The 25,333-nt window shown below is 41.7% G+C and overlaps 1 long non-coding RNA gene across 1 annotated transcript in view; it reads left to right on the forward strand.

Moving 5' to 3' along the window:
- The first annotated feature begins 4,204 nt into the window (after positions 1-4,204).
- Positions 4,205-25,333, forward strand: part of LOC121036979 (uncharacterized) — a 32,846-nt gene continuing 11,717 nt past the window's right edge. The window contains exons 1-2 of the long non-coding RNA XR_005793554.1: positions 4,205-4,339; positions 22,349-22,460. This is a non-coding gene — a long non-coding RNA (uncharacterized LOC121036979). The remainder of the gene's footprint in view (positions 4,340-22,348; positions 22,461-25,333) is intronic.

A 25,333-nucleotide genomic window follows, 5' to 3' on the forward strand; every position in this document is an offset into this window, starting at 1 on the left:
GAGAGAGAGAGAGAGAGAGAGAGAGAGAGAGAGAGAGAGAGAGAGAGAGAGAATCCCATGCTAGGTGTGGAGCCTGATTTGGGGCTTGATCCCCTGACCCTGGGATGATGACCTGAGCTGAAATCAAGAGCCAGACACTCAACCGACTAAGCCCCCCGGGGCACACCTAGATTTTTCTAAAAAGGAACATAGATAACAAAGTTTCTCAGGAGATGATATTGGTGAAGGGTCTCCAGAGAAACAGAACCAATAGGATGTGTATGTGTATAGAAAGAGATTTATTATAGGGAAATGCCTCATGTCACCACAGAGGCTGGTAAGTTCAAAGTCCTCAGGGTGGGCTTGTAGGCTGGACACCCAGGAAAGCCAATGGTGCAGTTTCAGTATGAAGACAACCTCCTGGAGAATTCTGTCTTGCTCAGGGAGGCTGGTCTTTTTGTTCTAGTCAGGCTTTTTTTTTTTTTCTTTTAAGTAATTTATTTAAATTCAAGTTATTTAACATACAGTGTAGTACTGGTTTCAGGAGAACCCAGTGATTCATCTTTTACATATAACATCCAGTGCTCATCCCAACAAGTGCCCTCCTTAATGCCCATCACTTAATAGCCCATCCCCCCCCCCACCTACCTCGCCTCCAACAACCCTCAGTTTGTTCTCAGTATTTAAGAGTCTCTTATGGTTTGCCTCCCTCTCTTTTTGTATCTTATTTTATTTTTCCTACCCTTCCCCTACAGTCATCTCTTTTGTTTCTTGAATTCCACACACCAGGGAAATCATATGATATTTGTCTTTCTCTGCCTGACTTATTTCACTTAGCATAATACATTCTAGCTCCATCCACATTGTTGCAAATGGCAAGATTTCATTCTTTTTGATCTCCAAGTAATAGTCCATTGTGTGTATGTGTATGTAATATTCCCTTGTGTGTATCTTTATTTATTCATCGGTCGATGGATATTTGGGCTCTTTCCATAATTTGACTATTATTGACGGTGCTGCTATAAACACTGGGGTGCATGTGCCCTTTCAATTCAACATTTTTGTATCCTTTGGATAAATACCCCGAGTAGTGCAACTGCTGGGTCGTAGGGTAGTTCTATTTTTAATTTTTTGAGGCACCTCCATACTGTTTTCCAGAGTGGCTGTACCAGTTTGCATTCCCACCAGCAGTGCAAAAGAGATCCTCTTTCTCTGCATCCTCCCCAACATACATCGTTTCCTGAGTTGTTCATTTCAGCCACTTTGACTCGTGCAAGGTGGTATCTCATTGTGGTTTTGATTTGTATTTCTCTGACGATAAGTGATGTTGAGCATCTTTTCATGTGTCTGGATGTCTTCTTCTTTGGAAAAGTATCTATTCCTGTCTTCTGCCCATTTCTTCACTGGATTATTTGTTTTTTGGGTGTTGAGTTTGATAAGTTCTTTATAGGCTTTGGATACTAATCCTTTATCCAATATGTCAGTTGCAAATATCTTCTCCCATTCTATAGGTTGCCTTTTAGTTTTGCTGATCTGGTCAGGCTTTCAGCTGATTGGATGAGGCCCACCCATGTTATGGAGGGCAATGTGCTACTCAGATTTCACTGATTTAAATTTTAATACCATTCCAAAAAACCCTCCAAGTTGATACATAAAATTAAACATGACAAAGACTTAGGCCAGTCTGCATTTTAAACTCATTTCTCCAGGAGGTGGAATTTACTAGGTGGTAACAGAATTTTCTACCTTAATAATTAGCAGAGCCCACTAAATGGGGCTTGTGGCAGATTACAGCAGGTTAGGTAGTGCTGTCACATTTTAAGAATGAACTACGGTGCACAGATTCATAGAAAATAAAATTCTCATTTGCAAAAATTCAGCCCTTGAGATTTGGTTTTAATGAGGATTTAAAAACTGTTTTTTAATGTTTATTTAATTAATTAATTTATTTTTGAGGGGTGGGGGGCAGAGAGAGAGGGAGACACAGAATCCAAAGCAGGCCCCAAGCTCTGAGCTGTTAGCACAGAGCCCAACACGGGGCTCAAACCCATGATCCGCGAGATCATGACCTGAGCCAAAGTTGGGTGCTTAACTGACTGAGCCACCAGGCACCCCTGAGATTTACAACTCAAAGCTACAACTGTAGGAATTACCAATAGTCCATTCAGACTAGCCTTTGTAATGATAATCATCTTCTTCAATACTAATAATTTTAATAAGAGTTAACATTTGCTGACTGCTTCTTGCATGCTGGGCCCAGTTCTGTGTGTTATCTGATGTATCTCAGCACTAGGAGAAGGGTACTATTATTCTTTTATACCTTCCTTTACATGTCTGGAAATAGAGTCTCAGAGAGGCTAGTAAATTGGCCATGGTAACACAGCCAGTAAATGGTGGATCCAGGATTCAAAGGAGGCAGTTGTTTTCAGCACATGCTGTATATAAAAAGGATTTGGGGCACCAAAGCACACTTGCCTGAAAAATCTCTCATTATTTGTCATAGTGTCTGAAGTTGTCACTGTTAGAAGAATCAAAACTTTGGAAGACCAAATACTCAACCCTCAGAACTAATGGTTCATCCAGTGCCCATGTAGGTGCCGGCGGGGGGGGGGGGGAGGGGGGGAGGGGCGGGGAGGTGGGCAAAAAGAATAAAGTAGACTCCCTACCTATATTCACAGGGTTCTAAGAATCAGGTCGTGGATATCCTCGGCGGGGGCGTTATTCTGCGACCATACCCGAGAAGCATTTTCTGACCCAGATAGGGTTAGGTACCTCTCTCGTCAGTGCCCACAATTGCCTGTTGACTTGTCTGTCACATGAGTCAAGATGAGATGTTCCTTAAAGGCAAGTATATGTCTTCTCTGCCCCTGAGTTCTGACACTAGCACATTGCTGTCCAACATGAATATACTTTGAGCCACATATTTTATCTTAAATTTTCTAGTGGCCACATTAAAAAAAAAAAAAAGTAAGAAGAAACTGGTGTAACCCATTTTAATACTGTACTTAACTCGATGCATCCAAAATGTTATCATTTCAACCTGCAATCCATATCAAATTTACTAATGAGATATTTTACACGCATTTATTTGGACTCAGTCTTCAAAATCCAGTGTGTGTTTTTATACATACAGCACATCTCAGGTAGGACTAGCCACAATCCAAATGATCAGCGGCCACGTGTGGCTGGTGGCTGCCCCCATCGGACAGCTCAGCCTCAGCACAACCCCTGGTGTCAGAAGCACAGATGTGTGCATTTCCGAATAACTGGGTGAGGGGGCTGGCGAGGAGCCAGCGTGACTGTCGAATCTTAGATGTGAGCGCCAGCTTCAGGGCACTCCATGGTTGTGGCTTGTTTCGTTAGATTTTGCATAGAAACCAGCAACAAAATCAAACGCCTCATGGACAATCTATTTCCGTTTCTGATTTGGCAATGTGCACACTTGGGTGAGGCACTGTCAGTTCCCTGTGAAGAGGGAGCACCCACTGCAGTAAACATTTACCGGGAGCCCTCTCCCTGGGCTCCCATGAGTGGGAGGTAATTAGCTGGTGAGGCGGAAAACATATTTTCACAACATTTCCCAAGGTTTGCCTTTCCTTTCATGTAGAGCTCCTTCAAAATATTATCCTCAAACTGCAGTTTGAAAGCTGACCCTTCTAACTCTGCCTTCCCAGATCTCTTTGAAGTCACAGAACAGTCTGAACACAAAGCATTTACACAGTCCTGCGGCAGAAAAATAAACACACATCCCTCCTGAAGGGAGACCCTGGCTTCCAAGTTTCAGAGCGGAGGTCTGCCAAACAGAAGAGACTGACTGGCATCCAGGGCTCTTGTTTCCATCAGGATTACTCCAGGATGCTTTTTGGTCCTCTGCCTTGCTAGTTCAAAAAAGTCACTGGAATCCCCTTAATGAACACACTGGTTTCTGTGCAATTGGCACCCACACAAAGTTCCTTGAATTGTGCTTATGTGTAGAGCATTGTGATCTAGCAGGATGTTAAGTAAACTATCATCAGAAACAAGTTTAGGTTCCGCATGCCAAGAGATGGACTGTAAACAGACAATCACATAGCCACAGCATTCTGTGTTGCTTTTCCTCTTTGTACACCCAGCAACCGGGCAAAGAACCAGTCACGTATCAGGTTGCTAAGTGGTGTTGAGTAAATGAATGCATGAACAAACAAATGAATGGCACAGACCCTCCTCTCTCACGCTCAGACTTGCAGAGGGAAGCGGAGGGGAAATCTGCTAGGGCTCATGCCCTCCTCGGAATACACGTGTAGCAAACTCGGAGGAAAAGAAGACTGCCTCTCCGGTACAGCCCATTATAAGAGAGGAGAAAGGAACATGCGCCCCACAGGTGAGGATGTAGGCTTTTGCGTTGTCTAAAACTGGGACAAGTCTCAGGGTAAACTGGGCACTGCCTAGAGGCTGCAGATCACTTTGTGTTCTCCAGGGCAGGACTGGCGGGTTGCACCTAGAACCCCCCCAAAGGCAGTGAAGGCCCGAGGAAGCGGAAGACAAAACTGAACTGATTCAGGCTGTGTTGACACGCACACCGTGTAATAGATTTGGGGGCATTAAAGTTAATAGTTTGCAACTTATTTTATTTCTGTTGAGCTCGCCTGCATGGCTCAATTTATCCAAGCGTCCTTTGACCCAATGCACTTAAAAACAGGAAAGGAACCCCATTTATTGGAAACCTAAAAAAGGAAAGATAGGGATGGAAACAATGCCCAGTGTCAAAGGCTCTCACAGGTGTGGAGGACACATCTTCTTGTGAATGATACAGGCTACGGGAGTTAGAAAGCCAGTGTTTCTTCTAGAAGGGCAGGTGCTCATATTTCCAGTCATGGGGAAGGAGGGTGGGCCTAGGGCATAGCCTTGATAGGAAGCCAGCAAAAGCAACTGTAGAGCCCAACCCATATCTCCCCACCCCAACTTCTGTAGCCCGGCTTCTCACTGGCCCACACTTCCAAGGTTGCCACATCAGGGAGGAAATGTGGGTATGCTCATGTGTGCATGCATAGGCTTTATTTTTCACTGGCTTATTTTCTCTTAAGACCCAGACAGAGGAGAATGTCTGATTACTTTTCATCCGTGATGTGTTTGAGCCACTGTCTCAACTTTAAATTGCATTACGTCCTTTAAACTCTTTCTTTTCTTCTTGTCTAGCGAGAGTGGGGAATCATTAGTGAGAAACATTGTACACACAGTCTCAAACGCATCTTCTTTAAATCCTAACTCTCCAAGTTTGATAATTAAAACAAAACCCAAACTTGGGCACATATGCATTGTAACAGAGAAAAATTGTCGGCCAATTTGTTGAGGCCAGATGGTGGGCAGTGAAGAATAGAATTAGGTTTAGGAATTGGGGGAGGCTGGGATGTAGTAGATTTTGCAAAGTATTCATGAGTAGAGTTATTTATTTTAGGGACATGTAGGCCTATGTGATGTGGGCCAAGTTCAGAGTCCAAGGTTTCTATGCCAACTGGGGGAAAGATCAGGTCGGGAATGGATTTCAATTAAACCAAATGACAGGAATAACCAGCAAGCAGCTTTGGGGCAGAAAGAGGTCAGAAAACTGCCATGAGATCCGTGAGTAGGGACAGATGGGCCAAAAAGGAGGGGAGAACCACGAGGCTGCTTTCCCGCTTCCTGTGCTGGTTAGCCATTGTCCTTCAGTGTAAGCAGGTAAGTGTGCAGCTATGTGCTATGAGCTCCAGAGGAAAGCATACTAATAAGTAAGGCTTCTTTTTGGCTACTGGAAGCTGAAATTTTATTTGTCCAACTGTTTGTTTGTTTGTTTGTTTTTCATTGTAATCATAAAATTCCACCTACTTGAACACTCCCAAGTTTTGGTAGGAAATTAAATGTTTGGACTGGTGATCTGAGGTTGACATTCTAAATATTTTCTCTAAAATTAGAAGCTTCCATAACATTGCGATGGCCAAACAAACTTGATTCCCAGGTCTTTACCCTAGACTTATTTTGCTAAGTGCTTGGCTGTGGTATTATCATTTCAGTTTGAGTATACGGCTCAGGAATGAAGAACACCTCTCTCATATCATGTCCTAAATTAGTAAAAATGGTCGATGCTGTAATGAGGTGAGTTGGCATGGGAGTGAAGCAGGAAAGTGCTGGCTGTGTCTTCATCACTTACGGCAAGCCTGCTCCCATGGGCCTGGCACCAGCAGCTTCTAAGCAGATGGTTTTATATTTGTGTTCTTTTAGTGGCTGCACTTCATTTTTTAAAAAATGAACCTCAGGTGCACAAAATTGGGTTACTTGTAATTCTGGGTGTGTGGAAAGCTATCATACATTCATCTATATCTCTTTTTATTTATTTAGTTTCCTTTACTAATCATCCCCGGTCCCAATTTTCATGTCTCCCCATCAAAGGCATCCACTCTCGTGTCTTTACTTACAATAAATGTTATTGTGTTAAACATCTTATTCTGGTTCATAATTTTTTACATTTAGTATTGCGACCCCGTCATTTACATATATCACATTTTGGTTTTCATTTCCTATCGGTGAACATCTAGGGGATGTCAGACTTTCTATTACAGAGTGCTGCAGTAAATATTTTTAAAATTAATTTTATATTTTTATCATGTCTCTTTGTGCATTTGTGTTTTTTTCCCCCTGGGAGACACAGGATATAAACATAATGAATTTTCATTAAGTACTTTTAAATGGGTCCTCAAAATGAGCACACAATCCTCCCCGCAACATTTAAAAGAGATCCAGTAAAGGAAGCCATTCATTGAACTGACAGGGTATGCCTCCCCCTACCCCCAGCTTTATTGAGGTATAATTGAAATATAACATTGTGTAAGTTGGAGGTATATAGCATGTTGATTTGATACACTTATATACTGTAAAATGATGACCACAGTAGGGTTTAGTTAACGCCTCCATCACCTCACAAAATTACTATTTTTTTGTATACCTGCGAACATTTAAGATTTACTTTCTTAGCAACTTTTAGGTATACAATACAGTATTTTTAACTACAGTCACCATGCTGTTTGTTAAATCCTCAGAACCTATTCACTTATAATTGAAAGTTTGTGTCCTTTGACCAACATCTGCTATTCCCCCCCACCCTCCCCGCCCCAAACCCAGCCTCTGGGAACCACCATTCCACTCTCTGTTTCTATGAGTTTGGCTTTTTTAGATTCCACATACAACTGATATAGCATTTGTCTTTCTCTGATTTATTCCACTTAGCCTAATGCCCTCAAGGTTCATCCGTGTTGTCACAAATGGCAAGACTTCCTTCTTCCTCAGGGCTTAGTAATATTCCAGTGTGTGTGTGTGTGTGTGTGTGTGTGTGTGTGTGTGTGTGTGTGTGTAATCTCAGTTTTTTTAAAAAAATACATTCATCTATAGATAATCACTTAGGTTGTTTTCACACCTTGGCTATTGTGAATAAGGTTGCAATGAATATGGGAGTGAGTGCAGGAATCTCTTGGAGATACTGATTTCCTACCTTTAGATACCAACCCAGGAGTGGGATTGCTGGATCACATGGTAGTTCTGTATTTAATTTTCTGAGGAACTACCATGCTGTTCCTGATAATGGCTATGCCAATTTATATATCCACCAACAGGGTATAAGATTTCTTTTTCTCCATGTCCTTGCCAGTTTACCTCTTATCTTTTGCAAAATAACCATTCTAACAGGTGTGAGGTGATACCTTAAAAAAAATAACTTACGTAAAGCAAAAATAGTTGCCTGGTAAGAAGTGTGGGATCTGGGTGAAAGGTATTTGTGAGCTCTTTGTACCTGCAACTTTTCTGTAATTTTGAAATTATTGTAAAATAAAAAGCTAGGCAAGAAAGAATTGACAATCAGGTAAGAAGTCATAAAACATGTTGAGATCAATGTAAGTAGGCATTAATAATAAATAACCATTTTCGAAGTTAAAAACAGTGCGACACGAAAGTACTGCATATTGCATGGCTTGTATGGCAACAATGACTTTGTATGCATTGAACAATACATCTTAAAAATATATAAAGCAATATTTAACAGAACTGCAAGACAAAATTAATGTAGCTACCAAGTAGAAGATTTTAGAAACTGAAAGACCAAGATGAGGAAAGACCAAGATGAAATTTTGGTCAACAACCAAATTGAACAACACAATTAGCAAGTTTTACTTAATAGATACAAACACACAGATTCCTTCACCCAACATATAGAAAATTTACATTCATTTTTTTAAAGTTTATTTACTTATTTATTTGAGAGAGAGAGAGAGAGAGAGAGGGAGGGAGAGAGAGAGAGAAAGCAGGGGAGGGGGACAGAGAGAGACAGAGAGAGAATTGCAAGCAATCTCTGAGCTATCAGCGTAGAGCCCAACACAGGGCTCCATTGCATGAACCGTGGGATCATGACCTGAGCCGAAACCAAGAGTTGGATGCTCAACCGACTGAGCCACCCAGGCGCCCCCACATTCTTCTTAAGCAAACATGAAACAGCTTTTATTTTTTTATTTTTTAGAGGTTTTTCTTTTTATGTTTACAAGACACATTAATCTATTAAATTTGAGAATACAGTACAAAAAAACCCCACTTCAACGAACTCATCTGACAATGCTGTTCATATTCATGATGCCATTTTTTGTTGTTTTATTGGGGTTTTTTTGTTTCCTAATAATAAAGGAGACTTAGGGCTGTTGGGCTGATACATATTTGGGGGTCCCCACTCCCCACCTCACCCATATATTACCAGGGTGAAGAGGAGGAGGAGAAGGAAGGCAGGGCCCACAGCAAACATGAAACAGCTTTTAAAAAACTGACCACATTTGGGACACCTGAATGGCTCAGTTGGTTGGTGCCTGACTTCAGCTCACATCATGATCTCATGGTTCGCGGGTTCGAGTCCCGCGCTGGGCTCTTGTGCTGCTAGCTCAGAACCTGGAGCCTCTTCAGATTCTGTCTCTCTCTCTCTCTCTCTCTCTCTCTCTCTGCCCCTCCCCCACTCGCTCTCTGTCTCTCTCTCTCTCTCTCAAAAATAAACATTCAAAAACATTTTTTTAAATAAAAAAAAAAACTGACCACAACAAAGGAAGTCTCAACAAATTCCAAAGAATATTTTACTTAACTATATTTTTAAATCACAACGTAATAAATCAGAGGTCAATTTTAAAAATGGCCAGAGTCAGAACTTTCTCCCTCACTGAAATACAACTGGAAACCCAGCACCCCAGTTCAAAATACTTAACGGGTTGAAGAAAACTAAGCGGAAGTTATGAAATATTTAGCATGGACTGGAATGCAGACGCAGTAACCTGAGAATGCAGCTAAATAGGTATTTTAGGAGACAACATCATAGACTTAAAAGCCCATATTCAGAGATAAGGAAGACGAAAAATTAATGGACCAAGCATCCAACTCAAGATGATGTGAATAAATACAAAATGACCTCAATCAATCAATCAATCAATCAATCAAGGCAAGAGGCATAGAAAAGCGTGAGATGAACGCACTCCCTAGAACTCTGGAAAGATTGGGGCTCACTCCAGCTAGTGAACATGGTCAGCCAAACTGGAGACTGAACACAGATGGGCAGCAAACACCTGTCTTACACAATAACATCCACAGAGCGCTTTCCCGTGCTTGATTAGATATTGACCTCTGTGACTGCAACTGTCAGGCGAGGGCACTAAAGCTTATTCCTCAGGAGATCTTCAGGTAGGATCTTAAACTTGGGTGCCCTGCCCAGGTCAGAGCTGCTTCTCAGCCCTGTTTCTCAGCCCTCTGCCAGCACGCTATTGCTGGAGAAATGTTATCAATCATTTGTCATTATTTCCCGAGGGTGTCTTGACTCTGGACTCTGACAAAATAGGAAATTCTTACCTTCTCTGAAGAATTCTTTCAGAAAAGACACCATTCTGGTCCCTGCCTCGAGGGCTAACCATAACGTGAACTCAAGGTGTGAGGCTAACCTGATGTCCACGCATGTTTGGTCACCAGAGTCCGAGAATCCCCCTTAACATTTGGAATTCCTGATTCACAAAGCTATCTTGTGACAAACCTACTACACTTTAGATAGTAAATATTTGAAGTTTTGATTCACACTGAGCATCATCTGCTTTGTCAGCTGAAAGCATTATCTTAATAAAATACATCTGGTTTCCAATGGTAAACCTGTATTTCAGGATTGGATTTCTCTCTCATGTCAGTGACTGAGGGAATACAGCAAACCAGGTATTATGTTCAAATCGGTTATTACATTTTGTTGATAGCCTTTTGTGTTTCTAGTGCATAAGGAATAAATAAGTGACTGCATCAATATATATTTATTTAACAGGGCTATGTTTCCACTACTTTTCAGAAATGTATTATCTAGCACTGTTGCCTAATTTACTCTGAGACTATTGTTTCCCTCTGTGTTTTCTGATATAATCTCAAAAAATAAAAACCAGAAGCAAACGTAATTCTGTCATTCTATTTTTGTTGGAAGCAAGGCGGTTGCTGTTATTCGGTTTGGGGGAAATTAAAGGCGGCACTTGAGATCTGAAAAATTTCCTGGACTTAAAAATAATCTTTGACAGTGCGAACAGCAGGGCCAGTGTGGCATCCTTTGTGTAACAGGCAGAATAAGCCAATTTATTTGCAGTAAGATTTTCTCTCTTTATATAGTCAAATAAATCCCATTCATGTGTGGAGATAATTGCAGGGACATGGAAAACCACTGTCAAAGCACCACATTTTGATGGGAAGCTGCTAGGAATGAGCGCTTTAAGAGAACCAAAAGGGTATAGTGATCGGGTTCAGCTTTTGAAGCAGACACACCGGCTTTGAATCATCTCTGATTCTCACCAGCCGTCTGACCTCACTTTTTAAATCTCCGGAAGGAGAACGGTGATAGTATCCGAGTGATTAGCCCGTTGTGAGAATTAAAAGAAGCCAAACTTACGAAGGCCGGCAGCTCCGTGCCTGACCCACGGTGAGCCCTTCCCTGTCTCCAAGGAAACTATGAGCACAGCAATTCAAGGAAACAACAACAACAACAAAAAAAACCAGGGAGTTTTTCACCGTTCATGGGAGGCATCCAGGAGTTGAGAACTACAGTAAGTTTGAAAACAGAAAAGAAAGGCAATGATACTGCTGCTGGTGGGGAAGGAAGCAGAGGTGTCTGGCTTTAAGAAAAAACATTGTTACCGAAAGGAGCAACTGAGGGCAAACCAGGGCCATCCAGGTCTAACAAGGCTTTGAGGATGACTGTGGTCTCCTATAGGCCATTATCATGCAGGATGCTGTGTGCATCTGGGTTACACCCGGGCTCCTCACTCCTTGCCCTACATACAGGGCCTCCACATGTAGCTCTAACTTTACCCCCACACTGTCACTGCTGCTCCCCACAGACCACCCAAACTTTCTGCTAGCCAGACCTTCCTGAAAACATCCTGCATCTTTTCTGACTTCTCCGGCTTTGTTCCCTGCTGTCCCCTCTGGTTAGTTTTTTCCTTTCTTCCCATCTTCGAATTCCTAGCCATCCTCTCTATTCCATTTAAAAGCCACCTTCTCCTTCCCATATTGCAACAATGAGGTACAATATCTGTTGCCTCTTTTGAACTCCTGCAGCACTTGTTCTGTACATCTTTCACAGCATCCACATTATTCACCTTGGATTATAGCTGCTACAATGGGCTCGTTACTCCTAAACTTGTGAATAGCTTGAGGGAAGAGAGGGTCTTACTTATGTTGGTTTCCCCCCCCGCACCGTGGGTAGTACATGATAGGCGCTAAATGGCTGTTGACAGGATTAGTAAGACCACAGATGTATTTTGTTATGTTAATTTTTGAGAGAGAGAGAGAGAGAGAGAGAGAGAGAGCGAGCGAGCATGGGGGTGGGGGGCAGAGAGGGAGGGAGACAGAGGATCCGAAGCAGGCTCTGCGCTGACAGCCGTGAGCCCGATGCGGGGCTCAAACTCACAAACCATGAGGTCATGATCTGGGCCAAAGGCGGAGGCTTATCCAACTGAGCCACTCAGGGGCCCCCCACAGATATATTTTTAAATGGACTGTTAATGTGATCCAGCATTTTTTACCATCACAACATGGTAAAAACCACACCCAAATGTTTAGCAAGCATCTACTGTGTACCAGGCACTGTGCTAGATTCTATGAACAAGATTGATTTGATTCCAACTCCCTTGTGCCTTATAGTCTAATGAGGAAAACAGGTTTTAGACAATTAATTAGAGCTGCAGTGCTAGGAAAAAGGTAGGAAGAGAAAGGTTCTAAATGAATAGCTCATTTATCACTAAGGAGAAAGCTGTTATGAGAACCGAAAAAGTTAAGGGGATTAGTTTCCAAATTGTGAAGGTCCCATACCTGTGACTGATTTAGGTGTGAAGCTACAACATATTCTGGGCCACAGGAGCTGCTCTGTGCTCTAGGAGAAAACTGTTGCCTGTAAATTCAGATTCATTAATGAAGGAGGTAGGCTGGGAAGTCAGGATCATTAGCTGGCTGAAGCAATGCACTAATGTAGCGTAAAATATACTGAGGTCTGCCATTTATGGTCCCCTCAGCTGGCATAAAGTTATTATTGAGTTATTGGCTGTAGCAAAGACGGTAAGGTAACAGGAGGATTATATATTATATACAAATAACAGGCATACACACCCTGAATATATAGACAGATACTTCCATTTTATCTCATTCTGTTAATTTAACTTGGTGTTAGGATGTAGGACTTAAAGCACAGTAAATCACTGGAATCATTTCAGGACACTTGGCTCGGAGCAAAGCTCTCTCTTTGGCTTAAAACCACTCTGATTACTCCCAATACTTCCTACAGAAAACACTCAACTAGATGTTCCACATTCTCTTGAGAGTCATCTTTCCAAAAGTAGATGACAGAAAAAACTGACTTGGAATAAAATAACAGTGTCTCAGGATTCCAATATTTAATTTCAATACTTCCTCTAAATAAGGACAGAGTTTGGCCTGCAAACAATAATGGCCTTTTGAATCTTGTTTATTTCTATTTGGCCTGAACATATATCAACCTGCAAAAACCTCGGAACCCCTCTGGGCCAAAGTAAGGGACTGCGTGTTGGTTGGTTGGTTGGTTGGTTTTTTGTTTTGGTAGAAGTTAAAGAGAAAGGAATTACGCAGCTAAAGGGCCACCCCAACTCACTGAGGTTCCTTTCCTGGGGGTTGCTACCATATCTACAGAGAACGATTCAAACTTCTTCATATTATTAACACTAGAATGATGGGACCACCGCACACAGGTGCCTTGAGTGCAGTATAAAGTAGTAGCTGGACGCCAAGGCTCTGAAATGAGGAATATCTGTGTTTTAGCTCTACTATTTGTGAGCTGTATGAACTTGAGTAAGTTAGGGAACCTCCCCAAGCCTCAGTTTCCTTATATGTAAAACGTAATTTATAACATTACCTACTTGGCAGAGCTGTGGGGATTCAAATGTGCTAATACATGAAAGTGCTGATCTATGGTAAGTTCTCAACAAATGAGAGTCATTAGGATTATTAATGTTATCTTGATTAACCTCTACACCTAGCAGGTGCATAGGTGAATCTTCCTTCCAATTAGAGAGAACCCACCCTTAGTTCCGTCAGAGTTCGAGAAGCCGTGAGATCACTAAAGAAGGATAGGTATGTCCACCAGGATTCTTTTGGTTGTAAGTGACACAGACTGACTTAATCTACTCCAAAGCCAAAATGGGATTTCTAGGAAGGGGTATGTGTCAGGCAAAGGACGTCTGTTGCCTGTTATCAGGAGCAGAAACCCCAATACTGCTACCAACTGCATTTTGGTATTGGAGTCTCCAAGGAAAACAACATCCAGCACCGGATGGAACATCACTTCACTCCCCAGAGAAGAGGCAGAGGGAGATGAGCTCCAATAGTTGGAGCTAGTCCTCCACGGCCAACCCGTCCCCCACGGCCAACGGGGTCCTCCTAGCACCAACACAGGGCAATTGACTTGTACTCACTCCTGTGCTGTGGTAGAAGGATTCCATCTCCTCCCCAAGGTGGACAGATGTAATAGTGGGGTTGGCCAGGTGCCATTTAACACACATGCTTAAGCAAGACAAAGGAGTACACATTCAGTCTGAAACAGGGTAAGTTATTCCCACGCAAAGTGATAAATCCAGCACAGGCTGTGGGGACTCTTTATCTCTTGGCAGGGAAGTGTTCCAGGACCAAGGCCTATTCTTAGGTGGCTGGATTGGAGTTGACAAATGACATGCATGAGACTGCATTTCTCGACACCAGGAGTAGCTTGTGGAGCTGAAGAAAGAAATCGAAGTCATTTCTATCAATAAATAAAACTTAGGCCTTGAAAACCATCAGTTTACCCTTGCCTGTCTCTTCTCTCTGCTTGTTGGTCTGATTTTCTTCTGTTGTCAAATGGCTTTCCCTTTGTGGCACCGATCACGGCTACTGGCAACTTCCAGGGCCGTATTCTAACAGCTTGGAAACCAGTGAGGAAACAGTGCATCTCTCTCTTTCAGCTTCTACTTGAAAAATTTCAGGGAAGGGCTCTGGGATTAGTCAGGTGGCCTCTCCTTGGACTGCTCATGTAATCAGGGATTGGGGTACTATGATTGGCCTAACCTGGGCCATATGCCCACCTCTGTCACCTGAAGTAGGTGTGCTATGTACATATGCTGGGGGTGGGGGGGATGGGCGGTGAGAAGGGGTTGAGGGTAGACTCTCTATAGCACAAATGTGAGCACTTAGGGAAGAGATCTTAGAAAAGAATTTTCCAGACTCCTCATTTCACTGTCAAGAGACTGGAATCCAGCCACAGCCAAAGATTGTTCAAGGTCAGCTGGGCATGGCCTTCCTGATGAAGTGTTCTCGGCTGGTTAAAAGGCTTATTATCTTCATTAAGGTGGTGGAATGCAATCAGTCTAAAGGGCTCAAAATTTCTTAAGTGTCCATCAGAACTTCAGTGGGAAGTTTTCCTGGTTGAATTAAATACATTTGAATAGGGAGATGGAGCATAAGAGGGCAGGGAGGGTCCTAGATGTTACAATTTGCAACTTTTGGAGTTGTTATTTCCTTCAAACCCCAATGGGACACTATTGGGATTTGTTTCTGAGGACAAGCTGTGTGAACACAAGCTTCAGAGGTACAAGTGGCTACCACAGAGGTCCCAGGCGTGAATAAGTGGGAGCTGAAAATAACTTCTCAGACTCCTCATAGGAGAGGACCCAGTTATCACTTTGCCTCTGAGCTTTCCTTTTTGTCCTTATCCCCATGGGATTCTGCCCAGCCTATGAGTGGCCTAGTCCTATTTCTTCCGGTTGTGGGTTCCCACACTGGGGTACACTGGGGTGCACTGAGAGGTATTCCAGGGGGAGTGCTGGGAGTAAGGGAGCCACAGGATAAACGAAGAGCATTTTCTAGGTTTGACAATTAAAAACATGGCTTATAATTAAGACAAACATCTGAATATTATGGAATGGAATTTTTTTTTCAACGTTTTTATTTATTTTTGGGACAGAGAGAGAGAGAGAGCATGAACGGGGGAGGGGCAGAGAGAGAGGGAGACACAGAATCGGAAACAGGCTCCAGGCTCCGAGCCATCAGCCCAGAGCCTGACGCGGGGCTCGAACTCACGGACCGCGAGATCGTGACCTGGCTGAAGTCGGATGCTTAACTGACTGCGCCACCCAGGCGCCCCTGAAATGGATTTTTTAATAGTATTTCACAGTTTACAACGAATCAGGAGATTCTAAAGTCTTTTTGATTTTACTGCCCTGGCCCTGTGTCCTTGATTCTCTTTGGGGTGGGCTTTCATTCTTGTCAAGTGCTAGGGGTACCTTAGACGGAAAGTTCAAGGAGCCGTGGGGAACTAGTTGTACCCAGAGCTTAACTCTTCAGTCTGAGGATCAAATAACTGTACTTAGAATTCATTTCTTCCTTGAGCCTACACACTTCAGAAAGCCCACTTTCTTTTGCTATGGTGATTTTGGAAATGGAAGAATGCTATCAAGGACAGTTATCTTACCCTTTCGTCTTCCTATTCCAGACTAAACAATATATCAAACCGATTTCCCTCTCTCCTTTCACTTTGCTTATTGCCTTGCTAATAATGTTTCTTAGTTTCCTTTAAACACAGAATTTGGAAATACACCATTTAAGAGCTAGAAGAGATCTAAGGGATTTCCTTACAAGTGAAGAGCCTGAAGCCCAGAGAGGGGAGGTGACCAGCTGAAGATCACACAGCTCAGCAGTGTAACAGAGGCAGAGCTGGAACCCAGGTCCTGATTCTCATTCCAGTGCTCCGTCCATGACCCCTAACCTACATAGACACTACCCCGAAAAGGGTTTGACTCATGCTAAGGCTTATGAGATTTTATTTCCCTGCGCCTTGTATGCCTTGAATGCAACTTAGACTGGGTTTTGTTTTGTCTCGAGAGACAGTACTCTATTGAGATTCGACTACCTCTCAGAACATATTTGCTCATTTTTTCTTGTATGTGTTGACTTTTGTGACTTCTATGATATCTAGAAGAGTTTTAGATGATTTTGAATTCACTTTTTAATTTCTAAAGTGTCAGCAACCTTTTCTCATCTTGGTGATACCTGCAGAGATCTGTAGTGCTCTCCTCTGATCTGAATTCTAGAACGTATATTCATAGGACACTAATTTGGCAAAGCTTCACCAGCAACACAAAGGTCCTTCATCACCTGTGGAAATAGGTGTTCTCTTTCTTTCTATTAATATTGCCAATTATATTAATGAATTCCCTTATGTCAAAACCTCTTTATATTCTGAAATTAATTCCACTTGGTAATGACTTATTTTTTTAATTGTAATTTTGGATTCTCTTTGCTAGTATTTTATGTAAGTTTTTTTTTTTTTTTTTTTTTTTTTTGGTATCAGTATTCATAAGTCAGATTTGCCTAGTGCCATCTTTATCTGGTTTTGGTAGCAGTATTATAGTCGCTTGTTTTCTTTTAACGTTTATTTATTTTTTGAGAGAATGAGAGAGAGAGGAGAGAGGGAGGGAGGGAGGGAGAGGTGGGGGAGGGGCAGAGAGAGAGGGAGACACAGTATCTGAAGCAGACTCTGTCTCTGAGCTGTCAGCACAGAGCCTGATGTGGGACTCGAACTCACCGACCATGAGATCATGACCTGAGCTAAAGTCAGACACTTAACCGACTGAGCTGCCCAGGCACCCCTATATTCACTTCTTAAAAAGAATTTGGGCCCTTTCCCTTTTTCTCCTCTCTAGACTCTAGAACAATTTAAACACCTTTAGGATTAATTTATTTTAATATTTCACAGAATTTTCCTGTGAAACCATTCAGGCCCTTGTTTCTTTTTTTCTTTTCTTTTTCCTTCCTTTTTTTTTTTTTTTTTTGGAAAGGAGTTTTTTGAAAACACTCTCATTTTTTAAAAATGAAAATTGGTTCGTAATTTCTGTCTTTAGTAGAGTTTCGTTTGGGATTTTTAAAATACGTATCAGCAGTTGTATCTTTCTTTCTGTTACTTATTTTTGTACATTCTTCACTTTACCATTAAAAAAATCAAGTCAGAAATTGTTACACATTTTGCTGATTTCCCCTTCCTCCAACACTGATTGATTGATTGATTCACCTACTGACTGTCAGTTTTGTTTTCTAGCATTAAATTCTTTTATATTTATTAATTACTTCTTTCTGGTGTCTTTTGTTATCATTTGCTGTTCTGTGTATTGCTTTTTGAATTATGTGTTTAGCTGTTTTATTTTAAAATTTTATTTAATGCTAGAAATTGTCCTCAGCATTTTATTTATTTAAAAAAAATTTTTTTTACATTTATTTAGTTTTGACAGAGTGAGACAGAGCATAAGCAGAGGAGGGGGAGAGAGAAGGAGACACAGGATCTGAAGTAGGCTCCAGGCTCTGAGCAAGCGTTCAGCACAGAGCCTGACACGGGGCTCAAACCCACGAACCATGAGATCATGACCTGAGCGGAAGTCAGTCACTAAGCCGACTGAGCCACCCAGGCGCCCCTCCTCAGCATTTTTTTACAGCTATACCCAACAAGTTCTTTTATTTTTTTTAATTATTTTTTTAATTTTTGAGAGAGAGGGGGACAGAGGATCCAAAGCAGGCTCTGTGCCGAGAGCAGAGAGCCTGATGCGGTGCGCAAACTCACCGTGAGACCATGACCTGAGCCAAAGTCAGACGCTTAACCGACTGAGCCACCCAGGGGCCCCTATACCCTACAAGTTCGGATATGTTTTGTTTTGTATCTCTCCTTTGTCACAAAGGTTGTTTAACACACATTGTTTATTTATTTATTTATGTAGGCCAGGTGGGAAACCTTTTTGTTTTGGGGTCTTACATTTTGTTACTGTCTACTAGTTTCATTGTATTGTGTTGAGAGCACGGTAGTATTATTTTTGCTCTTTATATATATATATATTTTTGCTCTTTTTGCTGCATACCAATATGGGCCTCTGTTTAGCATTATGATTAGTCACCCAAAATTCCACATGCTGAGTCTGTAATTACTTTGTTCCCCATGGTTCCCACCCCACTACACTCAATGTGAAGTAGATTTCTATGTTACACTCTTACATTATCCTGTGTATTTCATTTTTGATACTTATCACAAATTGCAACTATATAGTAATCTGTATACTGCATTAGTGTCTGGGACAAATGACCTCCACTTTGGTGGCTTAAAACAAGAGCAATTTTTTTGTCACAGTTCTGGAGGCCAGTGTCTGAAAATCAAAATGTTGACAGAGTTGCACTCTCTCTGTAGGCTTTGTGGCAGAATCTGATCTGGGTCTCTTCTAGTTTCTTGCAGTTATAGGCATTCCTTTGTGTTCCTTGGCTTGTGGCTGCCAGTCTAATCTTTGCCTCCATCTTTTTTTCTTTTTACTGTTTATTTTTGAGAGAGAGAGAGAGAGAGAGAGAGAGAGACAGAACATGAGTAGGGGAGGGGCAGAGAGAGAGGGAGACACAGAATCTGTAGCAGGCTCCAGGCTCTGAGCTGTCAGCACAGAGCCCAACATGGGACTTGAACTCATGGACCGTGAGATCATGACCTGAGCTGAAGTTGAATGCCTAACTGACTGAGCCACCCAGGTGTCCTGTCTCTGCCTCCATCTTTACATTATCTTCTCCTCTGGGCATCCGTTTTCTCTTTCTCCGCCTTGCTTTAATAAGGACATATGTGATTGCATGTAGGCTTGACTTGGGTAATTCAGGGTAAGTTCCTTCTCTCAAGATCTTTAACTTAATCACATCTTTTGCCATAGAAGGTAATATTGACAGGTTCCAAGGATTAGGACCTGGGCATATCTTTGGTGCTACCATTTAGCCCACTATATGTACCATCCCTCCTATCAAATACCTGGCTCTTTTACTGTCTAAGATCCATGAAGTGAGAAATCACGTCTTTTTCTGTCTCTTTGTATCCCTAATTCCCAGTACAGTACCTAGTTCATAGTGGTTAATACGTAAATAGTTGCGAAATACATAAATCCATGAATTATGCATAATTGCTTCTCTATGTTTAGAGTTAGCTTGCAGTCTTAGCCTCAAATGATCTGTTCTACCTATAATTGAATGGAGAATATCTTGTGGATTCTATAGGATCAGACCGATATTTGTATGAAGATATGACATCATGCAGGGAACAGTTCATTTTGAGTTGTTTCAAGTAGTGTCTAGAATTCTGGAAGATTTCTTCATTTTACCACACTTGATAGCTCCATGAATTAATTTCTTACATGACCTATAGCAACTATCTCAGTGTGCTATTTCATCCATTTTTCTTACTTGTTCAGCTTGGTGGAGCTGTACTAAGATGAGTATTGCTTCAGGGCTGATGGATTGACTATCTTAGTGACCAGATCATTCTACCACTTCTGCCGAGCATTTATTTAAAAATGAATGTGTACCCTGCATACCTCCAATGCAATTTTGAAATAACTTCCACGCTTAGTTTGAATAAGCAAGACAATAAAAATATTTTTAAAATACAAGAAATAAGATACAAAAAGGAGAGGTATATATGTAAATACTCAGGATGAGATAATTATTGTAATCATATTCTAAGTTAAGGGATGATATTATTGGTGATGGAAAAAGAAAAAAATTATTTCATTAACCAATTAAAAGAAAAATATAAGTTCATTAGAGACTGCAAAGTTTTTCTTGACTTTGGGCTCTAGAAGGAGGAATTTAGTGTATATATTTTACTTTCAAACTGTCTTTTGTTATTAATCAAATTCAACAACCCCCCCCTCCTTATTCCCTCTGTTCTTTCTTAAGCTACTGTCAACTGTAAATTTCTTTGTGACTTTGTGGTAGTAAATAGGAGTCATGAGGAGGGTGAATGATAGTAGTGGGGTCATTAGGATTTTCCCCAAATTCATTTTGCTTCTAAATAATGTATATTTAAATAACTAGAGTGAGGTTTAAAAAATTTTTTTAAAGATTTTATTGTTAAGTAGTCTCTGCACCCAACATGGGGTCAAACTTACAACCCCGAGATCAAGAGTTGTATGTTCTACCAATTGAGGTAACCGGGCGCCAAGCTCATATTCTTTTTCTCTTTTCTTTTGTTTTCTTTTGTTTTGTTTTCTTTCAATATAATTTATTGTCAATTTAGCAGGTTAGTTAACATACAGTGTATAAGGTGTGTTCTTGGTTTTGAGGGTAGATTCCCATGATTCATCGCTTACATACAACACCCAGTGCTCATCCCAACAAGCGCCCTCCTCAATGCCCATCACTCATTTTCTATAATCAAGTTTGAAGAGTCCTTTAAAATGTTTGGGGACTGATAGGCTCACTCCACTATTGGTGGAAATCACTAGCACAGTGCTACATCATGTGTACATAGTTGGCACAATGTAGCGATATTGAATGAAAAATCACCGAAGAAATTAGGGAATTTAGAGCTAGAATGCAGGTCTACTTTCTTCCCATATTTTTCATTGTTTCAGGGGATCAGACATCAGACCTCATCCCCCAGTTCTTCCCTCTCTGCTCACAAGCTTATCTCTACCACCCACAGCCTTTCCTTTCTCCTTTGTATGCTACTGGAGATAATTCTCCTCTTTCAGGAGGCCAATTCCTTCACCTTGTTTTGGATCCTATCCTTCGGATCTCATAAAGAACGTGGCTCTACCCACCCTCCGTTCTCCTTATAATTTCAGTTTCTCTATTAGCTCTTGTCTTTCTGTATATGCTCAAGTGTATTTCATTTTGGTAAATAAAAATGTAAAAAATCTCACAAATTGATATCACTTTCACAGTTAAACTTTGTAAAGGTCAGCTTACATTCCTTGTTTCCTTTGTTCACCACTCACTCCTTCAATCAGTTGGTTATTCAACATTCATTGATTCCTAATTAGTAAGATACAGCAATGACCAGGACACCAAAAACAGCGATACCATGAAAGAGGTGATAGTGTAATAGGAAAGAAGTTCAAGTAAACAAGCAACTGTAATACACAGTACCAAGTGATTTGATAGGTATAAAAGAAAATGTTACAGGTTCTTTGCTATCCCTTCATCTAGGTAGAGTCTAGATGAAGGGTAGAGTCTAGCTAGGTAGAGTCTAATTTCTCTACCTGTGGATATAGGCTGGCCTTAGTGACTTACTTGACCAACAGAACATAATGGGAATGATGTTCAGGGATTTCAGCTTAGGGCTTAAGAAACTGAAGGGGTTCAGAACAAGTCTTCCCAAAATTTGCCACTTTGGCATGAGGATTATTTTGAGCTAAAGGTAACCAACACCCAGCAGACTCAGGAAAAGCTCTTTACCTCTTGCTTAACTGCTATTACAAAGGAAATTTACATTAAAAAGGGGGCCTGTGCCAGAAAGAGACTTAACACCAGAAATAACTTTTTACTTAGGAAACTTATCTGTGTAATTGAGAACCAGAGATGTTTTCCAAACATTTCCTCCCCTTGCCTTCTTGTGAATGGCCTTCCTTCCATTTGCGGCTCCAGAGCCCTATCCCTTTTCTTAGCTCAAGATTTTAGATAAGCCTCAACTGCCAGTCTCCTTTTGAGCCTCGTAACCTTGTGGGGGATTTCGGAAGTATGTACATAATTCAATTTGTTTTTCTCCTGGTACTCTGTCTCACGTTATTTTAATGGTTAGACCAGTCACAAAACCTAGAAGGGTAGAAGGAAAATGTTTCCTCCCTTATAAGACCAGCTTCTGGCTGGATTTCTTAGACGATGTTCTCTCACAGATCACAGTCACCGTGCAATGAGAAACCCAAGCCAAGTGGTGAAATTACAGGTAGGTAATCTGGTTGACAGCCCTAGCAGACCTTTCATCTGATGAGTAGCAACTTCCAGTTAACTGGAGGTATCATTTTGGACCTCCACCCAGTCAAGTCTTCAGATGATCCAGCCCCAGTTGCTCTATGACTGCAACAGCATGACAAATCCCAAGAAAGTGCTGCTCAGCAGAGTCCAGTCAACTCCCAGAGCTATCGGATATAGTAAGTTGTTTCCAGCCACTAAATTTTGTGATGATTTGTTATGCAGTGGTAGATACGTCGGCAGGTGTCTCTGCAGAAGAGAACCTATCCCAGGCTTGGGTAAGGGGAACCTGAGAGAGCTCTCTGCAGGGGACGTGACCTGGTGCCATGCTGTGCCCTCGAGACTTCAAATGAAAATAGTATGATCCATGTTAGCCATAACCTTATACACTAACACCACTGTCAAAAGCTCAAGAGTCTATAAGGCAATAATAGCATGTGTCTGGGCAACAATTGCAGTGTTTCCCCAATTGGTGTCCTTAGGATATGAATACATACATACATACATACACACACACATAGGCATGTCTTCAAAAAACTGTTCCATGTTCAAGTAAGTTGGGAAACTATGTTAATCAAGGTGAACTATGACTTCAATCCTCCTAAATTTATCAAGACTTGTTTTACAGCCTGAGATACGATCTATCTTGAAAAATGTTTCATGTGTACTTGAGAAGAATGTATATTCTTCTGGGCGGAATATTCTGTAACATATGTTAAGTCCATCTGGTCTGATGTGTCATCTAAGGCCAATATTTTCTTGTTGATTTTCTGTCTGGATGATCCATCCATTGATGTAAGTGAGGTATTAAAGTTGCCTACTATTATCATGTTGCTGTCTATTTCTCCTTCTAGGTATGTTCATATTTGCTTTATATAATTAGGTGCTTCAATGTTGGGTTCATAGATATGTACAAATATACATGGATATGTATATCTTCTTGTTGGATTGACCCCTTTATCATGTTGAGTTAGAAACCTGCCCTTCTAGCCACAGTCATGATGATTACCTAACAGGCCTCCTTCACAGAAAGACTGAGTTCCTGGGTCTGCTGACTTCTGCTATGCCTTCGGGGTGGTAGCTGTTTGAATATTCTGTTGGTTACAGTCCTGGGGGGCCCATGGAAGTACGCCCCACTGGCCATTAGAGGCAGGTGATGTGGAGGTGTCCCCTGGTAGCAGTTGCAAAAATTGGGGTACCAGACAGGGGTACGAGCTCCTTTCTGGGTGACATTGATTACTGCAGCCTCATGGGACCAGAAATGCAAGCTTTCTTGGCCTCCAGAGCCAGGAAGTCAAGAGGCATCCCCTAAATGGAGGCCACACAAATCAGGGCAACAGACGCATGTAAAAGTACCCCCCCCCAACCCCTGCCGGAGTGCTGGTGTTCTGGAGCACAGCAAAAGGAGAGCACAGAGATGTTGCCTGCCAGCCTCCCTCCCTGAAGAGTGTTCCACCAGGCTTCTAGATGCATGTGTTAAATTAGATGCCTGCCCCTCAGGATAATGTTTTAATATAAGCAGGTGAGCCTCCTTCACTTTAAGCCTGGGAATGATGATCTGCCTCTGAGCCCAGAAGTCCTGTAAGAGCAGTTATGCAGATTGTTAGAGTTTTGTAAGTCTTAGAACACAAACCTCACTGGTTTTGCAAAGTTAGATGTTTTGGGGGATCGTGTCTCAGGTGTATGTCTTAAAAGTTGGGATGCCCAATATGGGGTTCAAACCCTTTGTTCCTTAGGGAATAGCCTTGTGTTTTGAGTTATCAGGAGCCCTTAGTGATGCATATTTACCCCATAAAATCTTATAATCTTTCAACAACCAACTGGAGTAGGTATGAACTCAAGGTTGTCTTCAGCAAGCTTGGTCCCAGTGGTCGTATGGCCTACAATATGGTAACAATATGTGGGTCCGTATACATCATATCAACCATGTATGATGGCGGGGCAGGGGCAGTGGGGGTGTGAACTGCTGAAGTGAAGAGAAAACAAATATGGTCCAAGTGAAATTGAACAACCTTGTAGATCTGGAATGGTCTGATGTTACAAGCCAAGGTCTGCCTGTCCTTTAAAGCCATATATCTGCCCCTGCAGAGGCAGGGAGATAGTTTCTCTTCATTTACTTTCCCATCTGCAAAATGAAAGTGGGAATGGATGACAGTCTTCAGGCATTCCCAAGTTTTTAATGCTACAGATGTTTCCTTCTCTTCATTTTGTTTTTCTTTTATATTAGGCCTTCTAAATTCAGCCAGAGTCTCTTTGATGTCACTGTCTTCTGTAATCCCTAACAGCAGAACGACTTCATCATGTTTGCTTTACATAACAGGAGAGGGGGATGAAGGAGCAGTTACTGCAGAGCTGAGAGGGCACTGAATCCCAAATGCAATTGCTCGTATACAGCATTTCTGTGCCCCTTCCCAGATTCCACACCCCTAGAGACCAGAGATACCGCATCTGGGCACAGAGCTTGTTTGCAAGACGAGAAATAGTCTACTTGTTTCCTCTGTTCTACTGTAGACATTGACTTGTGAGTTAAGTGACTTCAGATACACACATACCATCAGTGTACCCTTCGGTAAACATCGGACTGCATGATCTCTCAGACACCTTTGGGCTTCAACAATATATGATTCTAAGTCAACGTCCTCCTTCCTTGAACTCTTTTATTCTAGCTGCGTGGGATATGGTAATACTTCTGAGTCCTCAGAGCCAGAGGAAGAAAGGTTCACCCTTTGGGTGATGCTTTTGGGAAATGTGGGCCAAAGGTTTGAAGCAGGCTTATCACAGACCAGTTATAGGGTCAGAAACATCTGCTTTACTCCAATGGATGTGAACTGAGATCAGGAGGGCATTTATTTTTCTGTAAACCCATTTCTCCAAAACCGTCACATCCTTCTGGTGGAAAACAGGGTTTTAGATTTTGTTCTGTTTTTGTCTTTATTTTTTAAAATCAGCTGCCTATATCTGAAGGATGTAGGGACAAGTACAAACTAAAAATAAGTTTGATCTCCCCTGTTGAAAAGGGAAGAGACTTTTCCCCCAAACTTGTTACCTGGAG

This window comes from Herpailurus yagouaroundi, unplaced genomic scaffold (genome assembly GCF_014898765.1).
Source record: "Herpailurus yagouaroundi ecotype Mexico unplaced genomic scaffold, PumYag 163, whole genome shotgun sequence".
NCBI classification, from domain to species: Eukaryota; Metazoa; Chordata; class Mammalia; order Carnivora; family Felidae; genus Herpailurus; species Herpailurus yagouaroundi.